Genomic DNA, 8002 nt, shown 5'->3' with positions numbered 1-8002 from the left:
TTTTATGGAACCAGCTAAAATAGTTGGAAAAATTCTTCGTTGCAAGCTTTTGGGCGCAAACAGACTTCTTCAGAGGCAGAGCTTCTCACCAGGTCCAGCTCCAGCCCCAGCCGCCGCTCCTGCAGCACAGGCACACAAGGCCTCTGCGGCGATTAGTTATGGGTATGGAGGCGCTTGGGACCAGGGCGGGACTACTGCCTGTAACAGCGAGCTTCGAGGAAGGGGCGGGGCTTGGAGGCACGGCGAGGGGCGGGGAGAAGCGCGTCGCGTTAAGGGGCGGGGCTTAAGGCAAGGCAGCGGCGTAGTCTCTTAGGTAACGACGCAGCCGGCGGCGGCGGGTGTGGTGAGTGCGAGGGCGGGGGGCGCGCGCTGGGCCCCGGGGCGCTGCGCTGCGCTGGCGGCTCCCTCGCACTCGCCCGGCCTGCCCCCCTCACCATCCCGGGCCGAGCCGCGGGGCGGGCAACCACGCCGCTGCCCGCAGATCCGCGTGGGCGCAGGCCCAGGCGCCCACAAGCAGCCCCACACAGACCCATGCCGACAGCCGGAGAGACCCCACAGCTGCCCTCCTGGACATAGGCGTGCCCCAGACACCCACATAGACATGTCCACAGACACCCACACAGGTGCCCACAGACCTGATGTGCCCACAGACTTCTACAGACAGCCCCACAGACCCCTGCATAGACACCCACAGAGAGCCACACAGATGCCCTCAAACACAGACACACACATAGACACGCACACAGACAGATTGCCACGCAGACCCCCTCAGACACATGCCCACAGACACCTACACAGACCCACGCAAATGCCCACAGACCTCCACAGCCACAGGTGCCCCCACAGCAGCCTCTCCTTTAAACTTCCCACGCTGGCTAGTTCCAGGTCTCTCTGCCTCCCCTCCCCACCCAGCTTTCCAGCCCCTTGATCCTTTCTCTTCTGCATCCTTGTGGATCCTCTTCGGTTTCTATACAGTCTTCTTCCACTGCAGAGAGCCTGCAAGTTATAATGTGGTCCTTCAGCCGAGGCCAAGCCATTCCCTTGCCTTGCCTAGTATACTCCTGTTAATATGGCCCACAGTTGCCTTCTCTTTTTTTCATTTTGTGCATGCAACTGTTGACTCCTCTCAAGTCAGCCCCTGTCTCACCCCACCCCATCTTGTGTGCCTGTGTTTGTTCTCCCTTTAGTGGGAGCACCTTGAATGTTGCCCTGCTCAGATTTCATTCTGTGCTATTCACAGTATCTGAGCACCTCACACACAATGATTTTTATCCTCAGGATAACCCAGGGAGGTGATGGTTATTACCATCTTGGTCATGGGTGCTAGAGGCACAGAGACATTTAAATGCCCATTTGGGGCGCCTGCTCTGAGATGTCCTGCCCATCAGTGACTGAAGTCATAGCTGAGTCTGCTATTCTCCTTCCTTATCAATTTGGGGAAATCTGCCTGCAATAATCTCTGGTTAATTTGCCAATTCAAGTGGGGAAAAGCAACATAATTAGTGTTAGGTAGCAAGTTTTATGGTCCAAGTAGGTGTTCCATCAACTACAGTTGAAGCTGTGAGTGCTCATTGTTTCTGCCAATAAAGTTGGTGCCCCAAACTCCAATATGAAGTTGGTGACCTTTTGCAACAAGGTACAGTTAAATAACTTGTCTGACATCACTTAAACATTCTCTGGCAAAGGCAAAGTTAACTTTCTAGGTAACATGCATGATAAAAATGCAGAGAAGTTCCACATTCAACAAATAACTTCTCTGAGGTGAGGCTGCTTTTTTATCACATGATAAAATGAACTTCTGGCATGTTACTGTTTATCATGCAATTCTCATGTTAATTGCACAGTAAATATAACATCTGCCATGGGCATGAGGTAGCGATCATTTGATCTGACCCTGAAAGTGCCCTTTCTCATCCAGTGGCCCTGTACCTAATGCACTTCCAACTCTGTAGCAAATGCCATGAGGTCCTACAAAACAAGCTTCTTTTACTGTGGGCGCATCTACATGAGATGCTTTACTCAAGATTAGCACAAATTACTGCACAGTAAGCATCACTGTATACATGTGCAGACGCTTACTGCAGAATTGTTTGCACTATTTGTGAGTACATTTGCTACCTGTAAATACAAGTAGCAAATTTTTTTTGCAATTACTTATTGCGCAGTAGCAAACATGTAGATGCTGACCGGGAACAAATTTGATCCTGGTCAGCCTCACCACTAGGAGGCCAGCCTCAGCCTAGCCCTAGGGCTGGAAGCCTCTCCTGCCCCAGGGCTGAGTCAGCTCTATTCCTACCACAGCCCCAGGCCCTTAAGAGCCTGCAGGGACACTGGGACCCAGGGACACTTGCTGTTACCTCTGCTGGCCACCATGTCCCCCAGGACAGACCCCAGGGCAGCTGCAGCAGCCTGCCCACACCCCAGTGCTACTCCCTAGCACCATATTGCCAAGGTTACCCCATCTAGCTGCACAGGGAGCTGCAGGCACCTGCAAGGCCTGGGAGCACCTGGGGCTACCTGCAGCCAGCTTGTGGCCACTGGGTCCCACTCCAGCTAGCCCCAGGTTACCCACAGCAGCCTGCCTGGACCCTGCACCTGGTGCTTGGCACTGCCTGGCCCATGCACCGGCCTGTCCTACACTGTGCCCCTGTACTGCACTGCACACCCATGGCCAGGCCTGGCAGCACCAGGACTGGCAGATGGATGCTCAGCAAGCCATTGTGGGAGCCATTCTGGCATCCTCCCTGGCCAAAGCCTAAAGGCTCATGCCACCTCCTAGGGCCCCAGCTTGTCCCAGGAAGAGATTGCAGACCTCGTGGTGCTGTGGGACAAGTCTGAGGTCCTCAGCAAGTTTGCATGGAGCAGTTGATCCAACATGCACACTTTACAAAGGGCTGTCAGGTCACATTTGGGAGCACGGACACAACCAGTTAGCATGCCAGTGTCACACAAAGGTCAAAGTCTTGTGGGCACAGTGGGTCACGGTCGTTGACCACAGCTGCCAGGTGGGGGCTGTCCATAAGTCCGTGCCCTTTATGCAGCAGCTGGATGAGATCCTCACTCCCTGGGACCTTGGCCGCAGCTGTGCCACCTATTCCAGTACAGGCGGCTTGCTCAAGCCTCCTCTCAGTCCAGCTTCACCAAGGTGGCACTGGGGGAGGGCCCCCCTGACCTGCCAGGAGGCCATCCCACGACACTCCCCACCCCCAACATTGTCGAGCAGCTCTGGGAGCCTAGGCCAGCTCTTGCCCTGCCAGCTCCGCGGCCTCAGCCCCACCCACAAGGCCAGGGCAACCATGGCACCACCAGCAGCTCTAGCTTCTCCCTGGAGAGGGCCTCTGCCCATGCAGCTAGATGCCATGGCCCTACACCCTAGGACACTGCCAGGAACTGCATGTCCTCACCACCAGCAGGGATTGACCCAGGCTGCCGGGCATGCCTGCCACATCCACATCATAAGCCCCACAGTGGGGAGAGGGCCATCCCTGCCCTGGCCCCAGCCCCTGTCCCGCTTCCCCACCAGGCCTAGCCGCACTCCCCTGGCCCCAGGTTCCCCTCCCCCAACAGCACACAGGGAGGCAGGAAACAGTGCAAAACTTTATTGAGCAGCCTGTGCCTCCACAGCTAAGTGGGCATGGGCCTCTCACATGCCCAGGAATGTGTTGATGCTGGCGGCAATGTGCTCCGTGGCTGGGAACCACAGGGAACCCTCCAGGTGGCAACGGAGGTTGTGGGGCAGCAGGGGCTTTCCTGCCACGCCATCAAGACTCATGTGACAGGACGGGGTCTGGGCGGCAGTTGTGTGGCAGTGAGGAGGCCTGGGACGGCATGGTGAGCCAGGGCAAGAGGGCACTGGATGTCCCTTCCAGGGCTGGGTGGTGAAGCAGCCCTGGTGCAGGGAGGCAGAGGCTGCAGTGACAGCTGCCGCATGCTGCTTCTGTCCAGAAAAGTGGCTGGCCAGATAGGGGGTTGCCAGATAGGGGGTATGGGGTTGCCTTTTGAAGACAACTGCTGGCCACAAGCAGCTGCAGCTAGAGCCTTCAGCTCCTGGTGGCGAAAGGTGCTTGGTGCAGGGCTACAGGGACTGAGATCAGACTGCTGCCAGGAGCAGTAAATCTGCTCCCGCATCTCTGCACAAGTAGAGGCGGTTTAGAGTAAACTGATCCTGCATTATTTGCACATGTACACGCACCATATGTTCCTTAGTCACTTCCATTGAATAAGGAGTTTGAAAGCAGAAACCACTGTACAGATACACTTTTCCCCTTCAGGTATGTCTCAGTGGTTCAAGGCAGACCAAGTCTGTATGGTGCTTATATGTCTTCAGGGTTCTGCACATGCCAGCTTTAGAACTGGAAGCAGTAAAATTGTGTTTCTGTGGTTTGCTGAATATATTTGTTAACTTGCCGAGCAGAGCGTGCATTTTGTGGGATCTCTGGACATTGCTGTCTTGTGTCAGGTGTCTAACTGAGAACCCATGAGGGGTTTTGGCCCCTGGGCTCCCACTTGGCTGCTGATCAGCAACTGCTGGATCACAAGTTGCTGAGCTACACTGTCCCAATGAAGCCTGCTTTTGTCCTGGTGCATTATTGCAGCCCCTCTTCCTTCCTTATCTTCCAAGTGTTTCACCCAATCTATGACTAGAGTGTCATCTCTAACACTTTCCTTCAGCTAGGTTATATAAAGGGGACACTTGGGGTTGAAAGAGTTCGAACCAAATAATGAAATGTATTCTTAGACCCCATTTGTGCTCAGTCCTTGGCAGGGTCTTCACACCTAGGCTCTGTAGAGTGCCAGGAAAATAAGAGCTTCTGTCCCATGTGGGTGAAATGAACTTGAGTATGAAAGCTTGTGCTCTGTTTTTATCTTAGTCTTCAAGAGGTGTGTATCTTACCTGCCTTAAGCCAGAGGTAGTCTCTGGAAGTGAATCTACACCGTTTTCTCTTGCTAGGCATACTTCCCATCCAGAAAGCCCTGAGAGGAAGAAGATTTTCTGGACCATAGCCAGCACACAACTGAGCTGAGATACTTCTTTTGCTTTCTTGTGTGTGCTTGATACCAACTCTTATGTCAGAATGGAATTAATTTTCTACTTTTTCCATTGGGAATTTATACTTGCCCCTTTTAATCTACATTTACAGAAATCTGTCTACAGTTAGTACGGTATTGCCACTAATTCACTATTGTGTTGTTAGAATTTAAATAGTAATAAGGGCACAATTTTTCTTTTTAATAAAAAATAAACTAAAATTAAATTAATGCCATAAGATAGGTGCATGGTTAAAATGTCAATAAAGGATGCGTGGAAGTGTAGATTTGAGGAGCCACATTTAATGAAGCAGAATTCTAAATACTCAATATATTCCTGTTTCATTGTGAAATATGTGCTCTAATTAATGTTCATGTTAAAAATTTGTACATCCAGATATGCACAATGTAGCTGAGGTAATATTGCTGTTAAAAACTTGAAGAAATGTTTTACAGCACAGCTATGTTACTCTGACATTATATTAGTATTTTTTTGGTAATACCTTTTTTTTTAACTTATAGTGTCGAGGGAGGTGTATACATTTTTAGGACTTATATTCTTTATTCATCCTATTAACAATTAAGGGACCTTCTTATTATTACCAAACTGTTGCAAGTCAGCAAAAAGCATAACAAGTAATAAATATGAATGATATTATGTTATATTATGGAATTTTAATTAAAAATGTTTTCTCTTTAACCACTTCTTTCTGAATATAGGCAGGTCTCTGGAGCAGGCAACGAAGTAACATGTTTTAGAAAAGAGTATCCTTGTCGAATTTATTTGACAAAGAACAAGCTATGATTCAAAATCCAGGAATATAATTGTACAAAATAATTAGGAGTTAGAAGAGAAATAACTGAAAATTAATCAGCTATGACAGGTCCCCAAGTCATCATCTAATTTTGTTATGAGAGATCTCTTTCTTTACAAATCATCAAGTTAAATTATTTTGGAGCTACTGAACATCTAGGGTCTGCAGTAGATTACTAGAATTTCTGAAGCAGAATGCTTCATTTGCACTACATAATAATAGAAAGTTGCCTTAGAATTGGTTTATAATTTCTTGTTTCCCATAGGCACCTTAAGCTAATGTGGTTGGTTAAATGATCACAATTTTCTTTTAATGATACTAAACACATTTTAAATGTGTTTAATCTTGGTCATTATGCCTTGAGAGGTGGTTGAGCTAGTAGGTTTGAATACTTTTTTCCTTAGTTCCTTCTCAACTTATTCCATCCCTTGTCATGTTTGGTCATTTAAATCAGGGCTGTCTGACTAGTGGCCTGCAAGGTAGGGTGACCACCCCTCCCTAATTGGGCGCGACAGTCCTGAAATGGGAACATCAAGTCCTGGTCCTGGGCTGAATGACTCCAGGACAGCATTTGTCCTGGATTCCCAGTATCGTGCAGGGGGTGCCTTGCCATGGCAGCATGGGGGGTGCAGGGCCCTTGGGAAGAGGGCAGCAGGGTGGGGAACCCTGAACCCCTAGCAGGCAGGCAGGCAGGCCGCCCGCATGCTCCCCTGCCCTCCCTGGGTTCTGCTTGGCTCTGCTCTGACCATGTGGGGGGGGAGGGGCGTGTCCCACCTTTCCATTTTGAAAAGGTGTTTGCCCTATTGCAAGGGGCTAATATGTAGATCACAGGCCTCTTTCTGGCTGCTTCTTTTCTGGGCTCCCTTTCCCTCCATTTTTTACTGCCTGTTCCAGCCCCAGGGAACTGAAAATGAGCCTGCAGCCATGCAGATATTGCAGGAGAGGAGTGATGGGGAGAGTGCTCACATGAGCCTGTTGTGTAGTATTGTGGGGTAAGGCCTGTGTGGTACTGCAGTGTGTATGTGGGGGGGCGGTGAAGCAGTGGAGGGTGGGTGCAGGTGCATGATGGAGCAGGCAGAGGAGTCCTGCACAGTGCAGTGGGGTAGAAGGGAGGATCATCCATGTGCTATGTGGTTTGGGGGCCTGTGGCTTGCCAGCATCTTGCCCCCAAACCTTGGAAGTTGGACATCCCTGATCTAAATTCACTTTTAAGTTCTAGTGCTAAGTAGTGTAGAATTCTTTGTATTCCCTATACCACATAAAATTCTCTAGGCAATGCATGTGCTTTGTTATTGTAAGATACCACAAACCCTACAGGCATTTTTACACATGCAAGGGCCACAACACCAGGCACTTTAAAAAGCACCTGGCGCTTGCAGTTGTATAAGCAGCGAAACGTGTATCAGCACTGAGAAAATGGCGGTGGCGCACTTTTGAACTAAAACACAGAGGTGGTTTAGTTCAAAAGTGCACTGCTGCCATTTTCTGTGCGCTGACACTCGTTTCGCCACTTATACAACTGCATGAGGTGCAGCACAGTTTGCCTCAGCTTGCATGTGGAGCAGACTGGATTAACTGCATTTCAGTTCTTAAATATTGAAATTATTCCTGGTTGTAGCTTTCAGAATGCAGTTTTTTATACAAGTTGTGTACAACCTGATGCTGTAGGAGCTTTTGCTGTGAATTCTCATTTTGTCTTCCACTGCTGAGTGCCTTTCGTGATACAGTTTCTGGGCGTGACTGGTGATTTTGCTTTCACATGACAAATGCTTGAGCATTATATTGTCTGACTATATTTCTGGGAAATCTGTCCGAATTAGTTGCTGTTTACAGTGAATTAGTTTCTAATTTATAGTTGTTGATACCAGTATAACTCATTTCAGTTATGATTTGAATTAACTAGCCATAGTTTTATTTACAGTCTGGGTATCAATAGCCATAAAAGTGCACCGATACATCAGTCTGATATCAGATCGGCACCAATATAAAGAAAATTGCTTGCCTCGGAAATCAGCCTGATGTGGCTGATAATGTTGCCAATAAATGGGCCGTGCATGTGCGTATCCGCAGCACAGCACATAGGCAATGAGGAGCACAACTTGGCAGCATGGAGAAAATCTGTTGTGGTAGAAGGGGCGGGGGGGAGGGAAGGTACATGG

The 8002-nt window shown here is 49.4% G+C and overlaps 1 protein-coding gene across 2 annotated transcripts in view; it reads left to right on the top strand.

The window, feature by feature from the left end:
- Positions 1 to 252: 252 nt before the first annotated feature.
- ARL6 (ADP ribosylation factor like GTPase 6) overlaps positions 253 to 8002 on the top strand; it is a 43943-nt gene continuing 36193 nt past the window's right edge. Inside the window, exon 1 of one of the 2 annotated variants that reach the window (XM_006018897.3) lies at positions 253 to 343. The gene's annotated coding sequence lies outside the window, so the exon portion shown is untranslated. The remainder of the gene's footprint in view (positions 344 to 8002) is intronic. The other variant, XM_014517590.2, reaches the window with a different exon arrangement.

This window comes from Alligator sinensis, unplaced genomic scaffold, assembly GCF_000455745.1.
Source record: "Alligator sinensis unplaced genomic scaffold, ASM45574v1 scaffold19_1, whole genome shotgun sequence".
Lineage (NCBI taxonomy): Eukaryota > Metazoa > Chordata > Crocodylia > Alligatoridae > Alligator > Alligator sinensis.
This window is presented reverse-complemented; position numbering and strand designations above follow the sequence as displayed.